At 44.6% G+C, this 18,158-nt stretch overlaps 1 protein-coding gene across 3 annotated transcripts in view; it reads left to right on the top strand.

The window, feature by feature from the left end:
- Nucleotides 1–18,158, top strand: part of SERINC5 (serine incorporator 5) — a 151,952-nt gene that overhangs the window by 53,695 nt on the left and 80,099 nt on the right. The gene's annotated exons all lie outside the window — the stretch shown is intronic.

Below are 18,158 nucleotides of genomic sequence, written 5' to 3'. Positions count from 1 at the left end.
TTCCTGAAGCCTGCTCTGTGCTTTCCAGGATCCAATGCCTTCTGGCTAAACAGGAAAACCAATCAACAGCTTGATCTTTAGTAGTAGTGTAGATGCTATCTGATGCTTTTGGTGGAGAATTCTTGTTTTAATTTTTAAATTTTAAAACATTTGTGTAGATTCATGGGGTACAAGTGCAATTTTGCTATGTTGATATATTACCTTGTGGTGAAGTCAGGGCCTTCGGTGCATCCATCCCAGGAATAACACACGTTGTACCCACCAGGCAACCTCTCATCCTCCACCCCCTTCCCAGCCCCACAGCCCCTGAGTCTCCATTGGCTGTCATTGTCCATCATTGGACACATCATGGACACATCATTGTCCATCACAATCGTCTGTTTATGTCAGACGATTGTGTATTTTATCTTAGCATTGTTTATAGCTGTTCCTGATGAAATATACTATCTTTTCTTGTACACTTCTGTCCTTTTTTCCTTGTCATAGGATGGCTGCCAGGATTTCTTTCTTCTTTTTTTTTTTGAGACAGAGTTTTTGCTCTTGTCACCCAGGCTAGAGTGCAATGGCATGATCTCGCCTCACTGCAACCTCCACCTCCCAGGTTCAAGCGATTCTTCTGCCTCAGCCTCCCTAGTAGCTGGGATTACAGGTGCCCCCCACCACGGCCAGCTAATTTTTGTATTTTTAGTAGAGGCAGGGTTTCACCATGTTGGCCAGGCTGGTCTTGAACTCCTGACCTCAAGTGATCTACCTGCCTTGGCCTCTCAAAAGTGCTGGGATTACAGGCGTGAGCCACTGTGCCTGGCCGCCTGCCAGGATTTCAAATAGCAGCTGAAACACTTAATTTGGCCTATATAGGAAGAATAATAAAGCTTAGATATTCTCACAAATAATGAAGAATGGGCTATGGGGCATTTCCCACCTTTCTGGACAGGTTACTTGTAGGGTGAGTGGTGTCTTCATGGGTGAGGGGTGGATTTTCGGCCATTCTTTGGTCAATGTATACAGAAGTAGGCCTGGTGTGTGATGCTGATGGAGATACACGTGGGACCTCTTTTTCTTGAATTTCCTCTTTTCCCCCATAGTAGTCCTCCTGGATCACCAGGGGACTGTGGTGGGGATTTTGAGAGAGCCCAAGAAATAACACTGTGTCTCCTAGGTTCTAAGCAAATTGACAAAAAAGACTAAGATGTCAGCAGGTTGCCAAACATCACCTTTATTCCTCATAAAACTGATGTGAGGCTCTGTGGCTCGTATCTTCAGGGAAGCAGGCTTTTACTGAACCCCCAAATGACTCAGACTTACCCAGCAGAGCACCATCAGTGCCCGGGAAGGGCAGACTTCTTTGCAAGGGTGCAGTTTGCCAGGAAGAGAGAGCAGCAGGCATGTTCCCTTGGGGCAGCTCTTATTCTAGAGATAGAGGGAGAGGAAAGCCTTGCTATCCAAATGCTATTTCCCCTTACACACTGACCACTCCGTACTGCATCTTCCCAGCTGAACAAGTGAGGAGGCGGAGGGAAGTCCAGAGCAGACTCTGATGGAGCTGCCCACAGTAGGGATGACATTGCCCGGGGCAACACCTGAGCAAACGTTTGCCTCAACCTGTGCTGAAACTAGGGCTATTTTATTTTTTTATTGATTGATTGATTTTTTTTTGTCGGGGAGTGGTGGATGGAGTCTTGCTCTGTTGCCCAGGCTGGAGTGCAATGGCGCGATCTCAGCTCACTGCAGCCTCTGCCTCCCAGGTTCAAGCAATTCTCTCACCTCAGCCTCCTGAGTAGCTGGGATTACAGGCGTGTGCCACCACGCCTGGCTAAATTTTTGTATCTTTCTTTAGTAGAGATGGGGTTTCACCATGTTGGCTGGGCTGGTCTGGAGCTCCTGACCTCAAGTGATCTGCCCGCCTTGGCCTCCCAAAGTGCTGGGATTACATGTGTGAGCCACCATGCCTGGCCTGAAACTAGGGCTATTTTAAATACACTCAAGTATTTCAAAACAACCATTTTCTTAACAGCACTTCGTATGTTCTTATTCATTAAAGTAGGCCCTCTGAAGCTTTCTGTTGCATAGTGCTTTTATAATTCTGGTTGTATGGTCTTGGATATAGTGGATACTACAGTGAAATTTGGGTTCCCCTGTGACTGCTTGAAACATTGGCTCTTTCCTCAGTAAGACACTGTAGTGCGAGCCGTGGGGTGTTCACACCTGCGAGAAATGGAGCTTATAATTCAGAAGAGAAGTGATGAAGTCTTTTTTTTTTTTTTTTGAGATGGAGTCTCGCTCTGTTGCCCAGGCTGGAGCGCAGTGGTGCAATCTAGGCTCACTGCAAGCTCCTCCTCCTGGGTTCACGCCATTCTCCTGCCTCAGCCTCCTGAGTAGCTGGGACGACAGGCACCCGCCACCACGACCGGCTAATTTTGTGTGTGTGTGTGTGTGTGTTTTTTAGTAGAGACAGGGTTTCACCATGTTAGCCAGGATGGTCTCGATCTCCTGACCTCATGATCCACCTGCCTCAGCCTCCCAAAGTGCTGGGATTACAGGCGTGAGCCACCGCGCCCAGCGAAAGTTATAAAGTCTTCTAAGGCCTAAAACAAGGCAGAAATTAATAAGAGTCTCACTCTGTTGCCCAAACTAGAGTGCAGTGGCATAATCATGGCTCTCTGCAGCCTTGACCTCCCAGGCTCAATAGATCCTCCTGCCTCAGCCTTCTGAGTAGTTGGGACTACAGGGCGTGAGCCACCATGCTGGCTAGTTTTTCTATCTGAAAGCGTAGGTTTTAACTCTTATTCTGAGCGTCCACTTAATCTCCCATGTACTACTTGTGTTTTTTTAAGTAATACAGTATTCTCTTTGTAAATTCTATAAGCTTGAATTTCTAAATCCATTGAGGTGGCTTAATGATCCACTGTGGTACTATGGTGGGAACTCTGGTGTGCACTGGATGTAGTGTGATCCCTGCTCTTAATAAGTTTCTATTCTTTAATAGAATTAAGCCCTGCATCCAAAAAACAAAATCTATTATTATACAAATAGATAGTATCCCACAGTAGTGAATTTATTGAGACGTTAGAGGGAGAGATGATTTGGGAGTCATTGGTATGTGTTTTAGGACATGAATTTCATAATGATAATATTAACACCTGATTACCATCCAAGTAACCTGCCCCATGAAGCAGTTCTAGCAATTCCAGTCAGTATTTATGCTTTCCAACTGTTAACGAAACATTTGAGAAACAGAAGATGTTCACTGGTGTTGCTAGGAAAGGCTTCGTGAAATAAGTGACTTGTATGAGTAATAATAACTATTTTAATAGCTAATTATTGAGTGATACCATGTGTCAGGTTTTATTCTTAGCACTTTACCTGTATTTTCTTACTTCATCAGCACTGTACTCACCTGAACAGTAGGTACTAGCATTACCCCTGCCCTACAGATGGGGAAACTGAAACATCGAGCCATTTAAGTACCTCACCCAAGGTCTCCAGCTATTAAACGGTGGAGATTTGAACCTGGTCTGAATATGTTCTTAGCTACGAGGCTGTGTGACTAGAGAGGAGGGAGAGGCACGTGGAGAAGGACCAAGAGGAGAGGTGAGGTGAAATGACCACATCTTGCAGGAATTGTAGTGCCAGGGTGAAGTGTTTGAACGTGGTCTGTGGCAAGTGGGAAGCCATTACAGATTCTAGAGCAGGAGGCTATATCATGGAAACAGAGGGAGATATTTTGGGAGGTGAGCCTAGAGGTGGTGGTGGCAGTGGGCACAGGGTGACTTACAGTCGGAGAACAGAGAGAGGGAGGAAGAGAGGGAAGGGCAACCCTGATGTCCCTCACAGAGGCTCTTGTAAATGTTTCTATGCCTGTTCCCCGAATGTACCTATTTACAAATGGTTTGGCTGGGTGTCCTGCATAGGGAATGAGATCCCCGTGGGTGAAACCAATCCTTTTCCCGCTTTAGGGCCTCACAAGGGAGCTGGCCATCTGGCCACAAAGTCAGCTTGTTTCGTGGCCTACAGAAGAAAGGCTGACCTCATCCTCAGGCGGTGCTTGCGGGCGGGTGTTGAAAGGTCCCCTTGTAGGGACGCACACTGGGCTCCTGCTGGAGTCCTCACCCCCTCTTTGTTGGCTGTGGAAGTGCCTGAGACTGTGACTAGAAGAGGAGAAAGAACTGCATGCTTGTAACGGCCTGGATGGGAGTGTGTAAGTGCCTCCTACCCAGCGTTCTGCCAGAGTCGCGTGGGCCTTTGGTATGTGAGTTAGGAGCGCAAGGGCAGCTCCCTTGTCAGTTATTTCCAGTTTTTGCCTTGGTTTCAGAATGTGGCCTGTGTTTAAGTTTGAGTAAGAGGGGACTGCAAGGGATGCTGGGCCAGACTTTGTCCTGCTTCTTTTCTTTAGGGAAACTCCTCTTTCCCAGGAGAACTTTGGCTCAGAGAAAGCTTGACTGTGCTGGTTGAATAAGGCACGATTCCGTCTTCTCTTGGAGCATTTCCCCATCTCAAAACATAACGGCCATTTATTTTGCAGGTCATTCTTGTTATTAACTGTGTAATTTAAGCAGGTACACACTCATGAGATTTGATACCTGGGGGATTAAAAATCCATTTTAGAGGGCCGGGTGTGGTGGCTCACGCCTGTAATCTCAGCACTTTGAGAGGCTGAGGTGGGTGGATCACAAGGTCAAGAGATCCAGACCATCCTGACCAACATGGTGAAACTCCATCTCTACTAAAAATACAAAAATTAGCTGGGTGTGGTGGTGTGTGCCTGTAGTCCCAGCTACTCAGGAGGCTGAGGCAGGAGAGTCGCTTGAATCCAGGAGGTGGAGGCTGCAGTGAGCCGAGATCCCGGCACTGCACTCCAGCCTGGCGACAGAGTGACACTCTGTCTCAAAAAAAAAAAAAGTCCATTTTAGAATGTAGAATGCAAAGGGAAAAAAAGTGGGCGAGAAAGTAAAGCCTCCCGACCCAAACTGCTAAATCAAGGTGTAACGTCTGTGTTTGAGGAAGATTCAGATTTAGGCACCCTGGGAAGCCACATGGGTGTTTGGGGAGGGAGGAGAAAGGAAAGTCTTTATTTCCTAGGGAGTAGGGGCCGCTAAAACCTGTACTGGAGAAGGAAGGATGGGTGACCTGTGCAGCCCCCACTTTCTCCCCTGAGAGCTCAATGTGCCAGGCCAATGTAGGAAGAGCCATAGATATTCCCAGCCTGAAACATGTTAGATCTGTTTCCTTCATTCCACATTATACTCTCCACTCCCTCCCCATCTTCCCCTCAAGCTCCCCAGCCCTAGGCAGCCACTAATCTATTTTGTCTCTGTGGATTTGCCTATTCTAGACATTTCGTATAAATGGAATCATACAATATATAGCCCTCTGTGTCTGGTTCGTTCTCTCTCTCTCTCTCTCTCTCACACACACACACAGATGGAGTCTTGCTCTGTCTCCCAGGCTGAAATGCAGTGGCACGATCTTCTGCTTCAGCCTCCCGAGTAGCTGGGATTACAGGTGCCTGCCACCATGCCCAGCTAATTTTTATAATTTTAGTAGAGACGGGGTTTCACCATGTTGGCCAGGCTGGTCTCAAACTCCTTACGTCAGGTGATTTGCCTGCCTAGGCCTCCCAAAGTGCTGGGATTACAGGCGTGAGCCACTGTGCCTGGCCCACTTAGCATGTTTTTAAGGTTCACACTTAGGTTGTAGCATATGTACTTCATTCCTTTAAGTGGCTAGATAATATTCTGTTGTATGAATATAACATATTTTATTTTACTTTTATTTATTTTTTTTGAGATGGAATTTCACTCTGTTGCCCAGGCTAGAGTGCAGTGGTGTGATCTCGGCTCACAGCAACCCCCGCCTCCCAGGTTCAAGCGATTCTCCCTCCTCGGCCTCCTGAGTAGCTGGGATTACAGGCGCGCACTACCAGGCCCGATTAATTTTTTATATTTTTGGTAGAGACAGGGTTTCACCATGTTGGCTAGACTGGCCTCGAATTCCTGACCTCAAGTGATCTGCCCGCCTTGGCCTCCAAAAGTGTTGGGATTGTAAATATACCTGTAACATATTTTATGTATCCATTTGTCAGTTGATGGACATTTGAGTTGTTTGTACCTTTTGGCTGTTATAAATTATGCTCCTGTGAACACTCGTGTACTGATTTTTGTATGGACATATGTTTTCATTTCTCTTGGGTTTATATCTAGGAGCAGAATTGCTGGATTGTGTAGTAACTTTAAGCCTTTGAGGAACCGCCATATTGTTTTCCAAAGTAGCTACGTCATTTTCCATTCCTACCAGTAATGTGGGATATTCAGGATGAAGTCATGTATTAAGGTTCACATTTCTCCACACCCTCACCAACACTTAATGGTACATCTTTTTTTATTTTAGTCGCTATAGTGTGTGTGAGGTGGTCATCTCCTCTTTGCCTGTGCCTCTAACACTGCCCTCTGCCCTTCTCATTTGCTTGCTTTCCCCCGGGGCAGCTTGTTCATTTCTGGCTTTGATCATCCCCATATGTGCATCTGCTTGTAAAAACACCCTTCACTCAGGACAGTGCTGAGGACACTGGTAGATTCTTTCTTCCTGCATCCCCGCTTTTCTAGATCTTGTGCATACTTTTCCCCAGACAGGTCATAAAAGTCTCAGGCTTCCACTCTGCATTCCAGTCAGTCACGGCGATTCGGCCACGCCACCCTCCCTGGTGTTGCATATTACATTTACCTTGTTTGAACTTGGGTAGCTCCCAGATGTCCCCAGCTGCCCTCAGACTTCTTTCTCCAGATAACTTAGCCCGTTAGTTAGGCTGAGCTGAAGGTGCTGTTTGCTACATTTCTCCCAGATGATAACCTATTTCTAAATTCTGGGGTCACCACAGTGTAGTGACTGTAGGTGAATACAGTGGTTACTTTCCTTAAAAACAACTTGGATTTCCAAAGGCTATTCATAAGCACATCTTTTAGTCTGTTTACAGTGACATGTTAAAATACTTCAGTGGTTCTTGGAGTTGACAGAGTTCTTTGATCCGTTATGTTTGAAACTCTGAAACTGGGGAGATGAGCTACTTTATTTCCTATTTTTAACCTGAAGAATTAAAATAAATATGAAGCCATAATAGTAAATATTCCTTGTGGGAAGCCCTCCTTGTACTGGTTCCAGGGATCCAAAAATGCCTGAAACAAGGCCCCTTAAAGGAGCGAGTTAAAGAGATGAGTGGAAAAAGGCTGCAGCTCATATGTATAGCAAGTGTTCTGCCTTGAGAAGAGACAGCAAATACGTGTGGTGTTAAGTGTTCTACAGAGAAAACAATGATCTTTTTAGGATATAATTTGTTTTTTAAATTTGTATAAATTTATGGGGGTACAAGTGTAATTTTGTTACATTGATATATTGCTTAGGATATAATTTGAATAAATTGTTAGAATTTTTTTTTTTTTTTTTTTTTTTTGAGACAGAGTTTCACTCTTGTTGCCCAGGCTGGAGTGCAATGGCGTCATCTCGGCTCATCACAACCTCTGCCTCCCGGGTTCAAGGGATTCTCCTGCCTCAGTCTCCCGAGTAGCTGGGATTACAGGCATGCACCATCACACCCGGCTAATTTTGTATTTTTAGTAGAGAAAGGGTTTCTCCATGTTGGTCAGGCTGGTCTCAAACTCCTGACCTCAGGTGATCCACCTGCCTCCGCCTCCCAAAGTGCTGGGATTACAGGTGTGAGCCACCACACCTGGCCCATTGTTAAGAATTTTTAAAAGCAGAAAAGTCCTAAGTGGTCATCTTAACCAACCTGTCGTTTGACAGGTGAGAAGCTGTGGCCCAGGAAGTGAAGTGGCTTGTCAGAACGGAGACACCAGGTATATCTGGGATTAGAACCCAGGGCTGCTGGTCGCCTGGCCGGTGCGTCTCCTGTTTGTGCAACTAGGTTTGCTTGTTGGTCAGATATTCACAGAAGTCAGAGTAAATGCCTTTTATCAAGCATATCCTTCCTCCGCTTTCTAGACTTTCTTCTGGGCCCAGTGGTAAGAAGTATTACTTTTGGAAATAGCACTGCCTGGGGCCCTCAGCAGCGATCTTAGCTAAGTTACATTTCCCATCTGACTCCTTCCTGTTGTGATGACCAAAAGCTGAGCTCAAGGGATGACTGTTATTCTGAAGTAGAAAACAGAGGTAGCCACAAAACTAGTATTTATTTATTCAGTGGCTTTGCATGTAAAATAGAACTTGTTTTCAGGTTGTGTTTGGTATAACCATCTTTTTAAAACAAACATCATCAGTGAAAAATACTCCACTTTGATCCAAAATACTGTGCAGTTTGTCCCAATGTAAAATGACAGGTCTTCGTGCTGAAGCTGGAGAGTCTGGGTCTTGATTTTCCTTTGATATTTACTGGTTGAATGTTCAGAGCACACTGTACCTGAGACCTGCATCGGGCTGGCATAGGCACATTGAAGCCTCAAGTAGAATTCTCCATTCTCAGCTTATATGCTTTTGTGTCAGAACAAGTGTCAAATTAACAATAACAAGAAAATATTGCTGACCCAGTTCTTTGAGTCTGGAATGCTTTTTTAAAATCCAGCTGAGATGGAGTGCTTTTCAAAAGTTCTCTTTCTGCGTAGCAACTGAGTTCATGGTACTGTTGTACCTTTTGTGTCAAGTTATCAAGGAGGAAGTTTTTGAGATTAAAAATGGGTTGGGACCATCGAACCTCAAGCCCATTGTAGAACTGAGGGAAAATTCTCACCATGACCTTTTAGAATTTTCCTCTGGGGAGCTGGCTTTGAGGTTTTGCCTCTTAAATCCTCTGAGTTCCCTCCCCTCCAAGTTAGGATGACTCTGGAGATATATGTTTCCAAACGGTTTTATCTTTTGGTCTAAATTTCATCCAGACATAACATGTGAGAGAAAGCAAGAAGTCCCTGTACCCTCCTATGCCTCAGCCGTCATTGCTGGGCCTCATCCTTCCCCATACAAGTGGATGTCGGAAAGTAGTGGTGGGAAATCGTTTGGTACTGGAGGCAGCAATTTGAACTAATGGATATCCTGCTGAGAGTCTTTTTTTGAGCCTGAACCAAGGACAAAGAGGTTTGATCCTGGTCCAGTAATAATGAGCTTGCCAGGAGGCAACAAATTGGAAACAATACTTACTGTCCTTTGTCTGTGAGGATCCATTACCTGCACCTTTGTGGGAGCACCAGATGTCAGCTGGATCTCTTTTAGGATTGGTCTGGCTGTGGACTGGAGAGAATGATAAGATGTGAGAATGAAAGTTTTCCTAACACGTTTTTTTCTGTAATCATCTAAAGCGTCTGTTAAGCAACTGAGTAGCCTGCAGATAAATAGAGCAGACAAAAGGTTTGGAAATGAGCATTGTCAGCCGTCATAAATATGGGGCTGGAGAGAACAGAGAAATGGTACAAGGAAGAATGGAAGAAGATAAAGTAGCCTCAGAGTGATGGGAACAGTAAACAATGCATAGATATTGTGAATGGCTGAATCTTGATACTCTGCATAGAAATTTAATAGGATGATTCTGTGACTTGATTAAACTGTAATCCGAGCTCATTCTTCAAAAGTTTAAAAAATTGCCTAGCTGTCATTCTTTCAGATGCAAGTGGTGAGCACCCTGAAAGGTGCTGAGGATTTCAGAGGCGCTGAGTAACACACAGTTATTGTCCCCACAGAGCTGGCCCTCAGGTAGGAGAAAAGAGAGCAGTTTGGCAAGTGTGTCTGGAAGGAGCCTGTGATGCTAGACTGTGTGTGTCTGAAAGCTAAAAATATGTGAACTCCTTTAGTGAATATTGGACAGTGATGTTGGCTCAGATATGACTTGGCTGACCTTCGGGGTCACATGGTAACTCAGGAATGCTCTCTCCCCATTCTGGAGACAGAGCTGAGGTGCCTGGGAGGTTTATAAAAGGGAGTGAAGTGTTTTTGCCTCCTCAGCAGGGCTGAGTATAATCACAAGGGGTTGGGTATTCTGGGGGTGTGGTTTTAAAATTTCAGCGAGACTGTCTCTGCAGTCTTCAAATAAATCTAAAATTATCTTTCAACATGCTGGCTTTCATCAGTGTGGGGTTTATTTTTGGTTCCATGGGATGTGTTTGTGTGACAGATGTGAGGACATTTTCTGTTCGAGCTATTGACGGCTTCTGAGCTGCAGAGATGAGCCCTGGAAGCTCATAGACACATTCTCTCTCCATTCCTTCCCAACCCATCTGAAAAACTTTCTGTGGGTGGATAAATTAAGGTACTTTATTTTCTGCTAAAAAAAAAAAATGACATATGGGAGATATACAATTTGATTCACTTAAGGCCCAAGTTCCATTTGAGGACAGCCCTGAAGAAGGGAAGAGTCTCATGGGAGAAGGCAGGAGCGGAGGGTTGGGACAGCTGGACTGCAGCCCAAAGGTGCTGCTCTTTTGGCTCTTGATTTGCAGAGTAAGTTATCACCAGTTGTCACTTGTTTTTGAAATGTGCATTTCTACTTAGGCAGTTAACAGTTAGGCACAACTCCTCAGCTATTGTTCCTAGTAGCGCAGGGGTGGGGCAGACTTTTCCTACAAAGAGCCAGCTAGTACACACTGGAGGCTCTGTGGTCTCTGTAGCAGCTCTCGCCTTTGTAGTGCAAAAGCAGCCAAAACAATATGCCAGCCAATGGCATGGCCAGCCAACCAGTGTGGCTATGTTCCAATAAAACTTTATTTGCATAAACAGGAGGCTAGCTGGATTTGACCCACTGGCTGTTGTTGGCCGACTCCTGTGTTAGACCCTCCATGGTCTTATATGTGTTACGTGCAGTTAATCTCCCATCTCTCTCAAAAGGGAAACGTCAGTGGCCTAAACATTGTGCTCAGAGTACCAGAGTTCTTGCTTAAGTTGCAGATAACTGACTAGGCTGTATGAACCGCATACTGGGTAGACTAGGTAAGAATAATGTGGCAATAAATTAGTATGACATGTTTAATAGTAATTATGTCTGTGTGGCATTTTGGAATAAATGGCAAATTGTTTACAGGTTAAAAAAAAAAGTCACTTTTTTTTCTTTCTTTCTTTTTTTTTTTTTTTTAGAGACAGTTGTTGCCCTGTTGCCCAGGCTGGAATGTGGTGACACGATCATGGCTCACTGCAGGCTTAACCTCCGGGGCTCAAGTGATTCCCTGCTTCAGCCTGCTGAGTAACTGGGACCACAGATGTGCACCACAATGGCTGGCTAATTTTTTGATTTTTTTTTTTTCTTTTTTTTTTTTTTTTTTTTTTGGTAGAGATGGAGTCTCCCTATGTTGAGGCTGTTCTCAAACTCCTAGGCTCAAAGCAATGATCCTCCTTCCTCAGCCTTCCAAAGTGCTGGGATTATAGGTGTGAGCCACTGTGCCCAGCCAGTCATCTTTTTATATATTCTGTCAAAAGACGAAATTACAAATTTAGTTGGAAAGTTGAATTGGATTTTATTTGTGATTCTAGAATGTGAAGTAGAACGATTGTTCAGTTAGCTGAGCAGAGGAGGGTGTCTTTATAGGCAGAAAAGGCTTGAAAAAAAAGCAGAAACAGAACAAAGGGTTAAAACAGAGAGGATTTCCTTATTAGGCAGACTCACATTGACTGGAATCTTTCAGTGGTTTTTTTTTTTTTTTTTTTTTTTTGGTTTTTGTTTTTAAAGAAAACTGGCCCCCAAATTCAGTGGCACTTAGTACAAGTGGCTTCATTTTGGTTTGGTCTGGTCTGCTGGGGCCTAGTGCAGGAGTCAAAAACAATGGCCTCTCCTAAACTTTAACAATCCAAACCAAGCATTTTGGTGATCCAGGAAGAAGCGGGGATGGAGAACATGAGGGTCTGGGCACCCTAGTTCCCCGGCTGCTGGGCACCGTCATTCAATTCCAAGTCTGATATAAGAAAGATGCTGGGGCCAGAAACTTAAATGTCTGCCATGTACTGGTTCCCATCACTAGAACTGGGGAACAGGTAATGGGGCTCGCAAATCTTGAGGTTATAGGTTTGGTGTAGAGGCCTATCTTTTGGGGAATATTAGGTCCTAATGTCCTGCCTAAGGCAAACATCATGACTAGTCCGAATTAACCATGAAAATACTTCAAATATCCATCAAGTAGAGCATAGTTTTGTGCATACAGCATTTCAGTAGTAGAACGTTAGCTCTTTTTAGCATGAACTTTTAACCTGTTTTATTCACAGCTCATATCCCCCTAGTTTAGAGTGATACCTGCACATAGTAGTTGGGAATGAGTGCATGGATGATCAAATTCTAGGCTGTAATACATGTGTATAATTATGTCATGTAGCATATAGTATGGAATGAAGATTATACATGCAAACTCTAAATTCACTGGATTTTTACAAATTATATGCTCATGTCTGTAATCCCAGCACTTTGGCAGACCAAGATGGGAGGATCACTTGAGCCAAGAGTTCGAGACCAGCCTGGGCAACATGACGAAACCCCGTCTCTACAAAAAATACAAAAATTAGTCAGGTGTCATGGTGTACACCTGTAGTCCCAGCTACTCCAGGAGGCTGAGGTGGGAGGATTGCTTGAGCCAGGGAGGTGGAGGTTGCAGTGAGCCGACATTGTGCCATTGCACTCTAGCCTGGGTGACAGAGCGAGACCCTGTCTCAAAAAAAAAAAAAGTACGGAAGACAGTTACGTAAATAGTTGAACTTGCAAATAATGTATCACCACTGCGTTCCAGGTCCACACATTTAAGAAGAAAGCAAGCTAATTTTGGCTGAGTGAGGTGACTCCCACCTATAATCCCAGCAGTGTGGGGATGCTGCAGTGGGAGGATCTTGTGAGGCCAGGAATTTGAGACCAGCCTGTGCAACATAGTTTTAAGACCCTGTCTCTACAAAAAGTAAAAAAAGTAGCGGATGTGTTGGCATGCACCTCTAGTCCCAGCTTCAGGGAAGGCTGAAGTGGGAGGATTGCTTGAGTCCAGGAGTTTGAGGCTGCAGTGAGCTATGATTGTGCCACTGCACTCCAGCCTGAGGGACAGAGCAAGACCCCTTCTCTATTAAAAGAAAAGAAAAAAAAATAAACTAGCAGATTTGAGGCTCACTTAGACTATAAGCATGTGTTTTCTCTAAATGGTTAGAATAGAAAGACCTGCATGTTTCAGCATTTAGTCCTCTCTTTATAGAAATTTCACATTTCTATGTTAAAGAGGTATCTTTCCATCAGCCGTGTTCACCTCAGGGCAGCACAGTGTCTTCTGTTAGACCCTGTATTCTGTGTGGGGCCATAGCCATATTTTCTAGCTGAAATGAAAGTTCAGACCTCCGTAGCTGTGGTATTAAGTTGTCTTGAGTTAGAAATAGATTTGGGTCTTTGGCTGAGAGGGTCCTATTCACTCTCTTCCCGGCTTTGGTTGTAGGGGCAGTGCTTACAAAGACTCTTGGAAATCTGGAAGATTGACAAGTTGACCCTTCCGGGGCAGCACAGGAGTTGCTGGCTGAGAGATGGTGTGTCCCCGGCTCTGCCTCTCTTGCCGGCACCTCCACTCCTCTCTTCTGCTCTATTACCCCTAATTCCAGAGTTTCCAAAACCCTTCTTATGGAGAGTTTGGCAGTATCCGTTCAAATTTTAAATGTACTAACTTTATGACTTCTGTCATAAAGCTGACTTTAGCTTCTGTCCTTCTCAACACTTTACATGTGAACAGAGAGATACGCATAATAAGGATGATATCCATTGTACATTATTTATAATAGTGAAAAAAAAATCAGAAAAAAACTAAATGCCTACCAGCAGGATAACAAACTAAATTAGAGTCAATCAGATTGTAGAATTCTAAATTTTTATTTATTTTTCTGAGACAGGGTTTTGCTGTGTTGCCTAGGCTACAGTGCAGTGGCACGATCACGGCTTACTGCAGCCTCAACCTTCTGGGCTGAAGTGAGCCTCCCACCTCAGTCTCCTGAACTCTTGGGCTCAAGAGATGCTGTTATCCCAGCCTCCTGAGTAACTGGGACTACAGGCGTGCACCACTATGCCTGGCTAATTTTTTTACTTTTTGTGGAGACGGGGTCTCTCACTGTGCTGCCCAGGCTGGTCTTGAACTCCAGGGCTCAAGTGATGCTCCTGCCTTGGCCTCTCAAAGCGCTCAGATTACAGGTGTGGGCCACTGGGCCCAGCCTAGAATTCTATGTAGTATGTAAGAAGATGCAAATAGATTTATCTGTTAAACATACAGTAACCTCCAAGACATAATGAATGTAGAATAATGGCACAGCAAAGGGTCTAGAAAGATCCACTCACACCTGGGGACAGTGGCGCCTCTAGGGAAGCAATCAAGTTAGGCATTGATGGGCAAGGACACTGGGTTATTTGTATTTTTATTGTAATTTACACATTTTGGCAGTAAAAATAGAATTGTTTTGCTTATATAAGTGCAAATAAAATTGAGAATAATCCTTTGCAGTTAGATTTCTTTTTTTTTTTTTGAGATGGAGTCTTGCTCTGTCGCCCAGGCTAGAGTGCAGTGGTGGTGCACTGCAAACTCCGCCTCCTGGGTTCAAGCGATTCTCCTGTCTCAGCCTCCCGAGTAGCTGGGATTACAGGTGCCCGCCACCGCTCCCGGCTAATTTGTGTATTTTTTAGCAGAGACGGGGTTTCACCATCTTGGCCAGGCTGGTCTGGAACTCCTGACCTCATGATCCACCTGCCTCGGCCTCCCAAAGTGCTAGGATTATGGGCGTGAGCCACCGCACCCAGCCTTCTGCCTTCAGTTTTACCTAATTCTCTCAATGGAGATTGAAATGAGTTGAATCCTGTTCTGCATCTGTGGAGGAGCCCTTCTTCCCATAGTAATTAATTAGTCAGTCTTCTGTGAGTTGTCTTCTTTGGAGCTTATTGTGTAACAGTTTGCTTAGAGTTGCTTTCTGGCTGCTTAATCCTATCTGTGACTCTTTGATTCTGACAAAATATTCATGGTGGAGGAGGAGCTGTGAACTCGCAGTCTCAGTCTTTGCATGCTTTTTGAGATTAATTTTCATTCCTCTTTTGGCTTTTAATAATGATACAATGTAGATTTTTCTATTAAAAATGCTCAGATAACCCAAAGAAAAGAGAAGCCAGTACTGGTTGTTGTTATTGTTTATTAAATAGCCCCAGATCCCCCAAAGGGCCTCAAAGGCAATCACTTACTGAGAAATGAGCTTTGGTTGCCAAGAGGCTGTGTAAGGAAAGAGGGAAGCTGATTTTAGTGTTTTCCATTTTGTGGCTGTTGTCCACTGGCCAATAACAGGAAGTCGTCAGTGTGGTGGACCCTGGAAGTACTTCATGGAGAAAAACAAACTATCCTGGAAAGTTTGAAGATGAGTGGAATATCAGAAAAGGGAGAGGCAGACTGGGAGACGTTCTAGGTTCTGAAATGCATTTTCAAGTGAGGGATATTAAACAGAACTTGCAAATCTAGTTCTTCTAGTTTTTGTGAACTTAATTTATCCCTCATGTGGAGCTGCCCAAAGCTTTCTTTGAAATTTGATATTAATATAATGAAATGTAAGAATAATTAGCTTTGCTAATATTGCATTTTCTTTTTTTCTTTTTTTTTTTTTTGAGATGGAGTCTTGCTTTGTCACCCAAGCTGGAGTGCAGTGGCGTGATCTCAGCTCACTGCAACCTCTTCCTCCTGGGTTCAAGCTATTCTCCTGCCTCAGCCTCCTGAGTAGTTGGACTACAGACGTGTGCCACCACGCCCGGCTAATTTTTGTATTTTTAAGTATTTTTAGTAGAGATGGAGTTTCACCGTGTTGGCCAGGCTGGTCTCGAACTCCTGACCTCAGGCAATCCGCCCGCCTTGGCCTCCCCAAATGCTGGGATTACATATGTGAGCCACTGCACCCGGCCTAATATTGCATTTTCTAATCTCAAGTAACATGATTACACAACTACAACTTTCACCTACTTCCTCTCCATTTCTTAAGAAGCCACTCCCAAAACTTATACATGTTTTCTATGTTTGTAGCATCTGGGCCCCTGGCCAATTAGACCTGTAGGTCTTCCTGTAGCTTTTTTGTTGTTTATTTGCCTGGGATTGAAGTTGTTTTAGGGACATAGCAGCATCTCTCCTGTGTAAATAAAATTACGTGAATTTTCTTCTCACTTGCATCTTGTTGAGTTTATTACTTGTTTTCATGTTTTGGAAATGTTTTTCCTAATTTGTGAGTTCAGAATGCTTTCTTCTGGATGGTGGCTAGGTCTCTGAAGGACAAGTAGTGAGTGCTATTTTTTGGACCTCAGTTCTAATATAAATGTACCAAGGAAAGATTCACCTTACTGACAGATCGGGTGCGGTGGCTCACGCCTGTAATCCCAACACTTTAGGGGGCCGAGGTGGGTGGATCACCTGAGGTCAGGAGTTCGAGACCAGCCTGGCCAATTTAGTGAAACCCCATATCTACTAAAAATACAAAAAGTTAGCCGGGCATGGTGGCAGGCACCTGTAATCCCAGCTACTCAGGAGGCTGAGGCAGGAGAATCACTTGAACCTGGGAGGCAGAGGTTGCAGCGAGCTGAGATCGCACCACTGTACTCCAGCCTGGGCGACAAGAGTGAAACTCGTCTTTTTTTTTTTTTTTTCCCCAAAACAAGAAAGTTAACCTTTCAATCCAAAGGTAGTAGATCCTTTGGTAAAGTGAATAGAGTATCTACTAGTTCTAAGATGTTCAGTTTCCCACCATGTTTAAATCGGAATGTATTAGTTTGTGAATCATGTAATGTACCTGAGTCTCTTCCCTGAAATTATTTTTATATAATGTCAGGCCTCTGAGCCCAAGCCAAGCCATCGCATCCCCTGTGACTTGCACATATATGCCCAGATGGCCTGAAGTAACTGAAGAATCACAAAAGAAGTGAATGTGCCCTGCCCCGCCTTAACTGATGACATTCCACCACAAAAGAAGTGAAAATGGCCAGTCCTTGCCTTAACTGGGATATTCCACCACAAAAGAAGTGAAAATGGCCGGTCCTTGCCTTAAGTGATGACATTACCTTGTGAAAGTCCTTTTCCTGTCTCATCCTGGCTCAAAAAGCTCCCCCACTGAGCACCTTGCGACCCCCACTCCTGCCCGCCAGAGAACAAACCCCCTTTGACTGTAATTTTCCTTTACCTACCCAAATCCTATAAAACGGCCCCACCCTTATCTCCCTTCGCTGACTCTTTTCAGACTCAGCCCGCCTGCACCCACGTGATTAAAAGCTTTTATTGCTCACACAAGCCTGTTTGGTGGTCTCTTCACATGGACGCGCATGAAGTTTTGGTGCCGTGATGAAAGAGGTTTCCTCACTACACAAGGGTCCTCCATCATTAATGCCTCTTTAATAAAAACTCTGCTCAAGGCCGCTTTACTTCCAAAGGAAGCTGGGGTCATTCACTGCAAGGGGCATCAAAAGGCGTCAGATCCCATTGCTCTAGGCAATGCTTATGCTGATAAGGTGGCTAGACAAGCAGCTAGCTCTCCAACCCCTCAGGGATTGTTCAGGCCTCCTCCCTTTCCTACACATCAAGCTTAGGGATTTGCCCCTGCCCAGGACTGGCAAATTGACTTTACTCACATTCCTCGTCAGAAAACTAAAATATCTCTTAGTTTGGGTAGACACTTTCACTGGATGGGTAGAGGCCTTTCCCACAGGGTCTGAGAAGGCCACCGAGGTCATTTCTTCCCTTCTGTCAGACATAATTCCTCAGCTTGGCCTTCCCACCTCTATACAGTCTGATAACGGACCAGCCTTTACTAGTCAAATCACCCAAGCAGTTTCTCAGGCTCTTGGTATTCAGTGGAACCTTCATATCCCTTACCATCCTCAGTCTTCAGGAAAAGTAGAACGGACTAATGGTCTTTTAAAGACACACCTCACCAAGCTCAGCCTCCAACTTAAAAAGGATTGGACAGTACTTTTACCTCTTGCCCTTCTTAGAATTAGAGCCTGTCCTCGAGATGCTATTTGAACAGTCCATTTGAACTTTTATATGGACGCACTTTCTTGCGTGGCCCCAACCTTATCCCAGACACCAGCCCTCTAGGCGACTATCTTCCAGTCCTCCAACAGGCTAGACAGGACATTCTCCAGGCTGCTAATCTTCTCTTGCCTACTCCAGATCCCCAGCCATATGAAGACACCCTAGCTGGACGATCAGTTCTTGTTAAGAATC

The sequence above is a fragment of the Pongo abelii genome, chromosome 4 (genome assembly GCF_028885655.2).
Source record: "Pongo abelii isolate AG06213 chromosome 4, NHGRI_mPonAbe1-v2.0_pri, whole genome shotgun sequence".
NCBI lineage: Eukaryota > Metazoa > Chordata > Mammalia > Primates > Hominidae > Pongo > Pongo abelii.
This window is presented reverse-complemented; position numbering and strand designations above follow the sequence as displayed.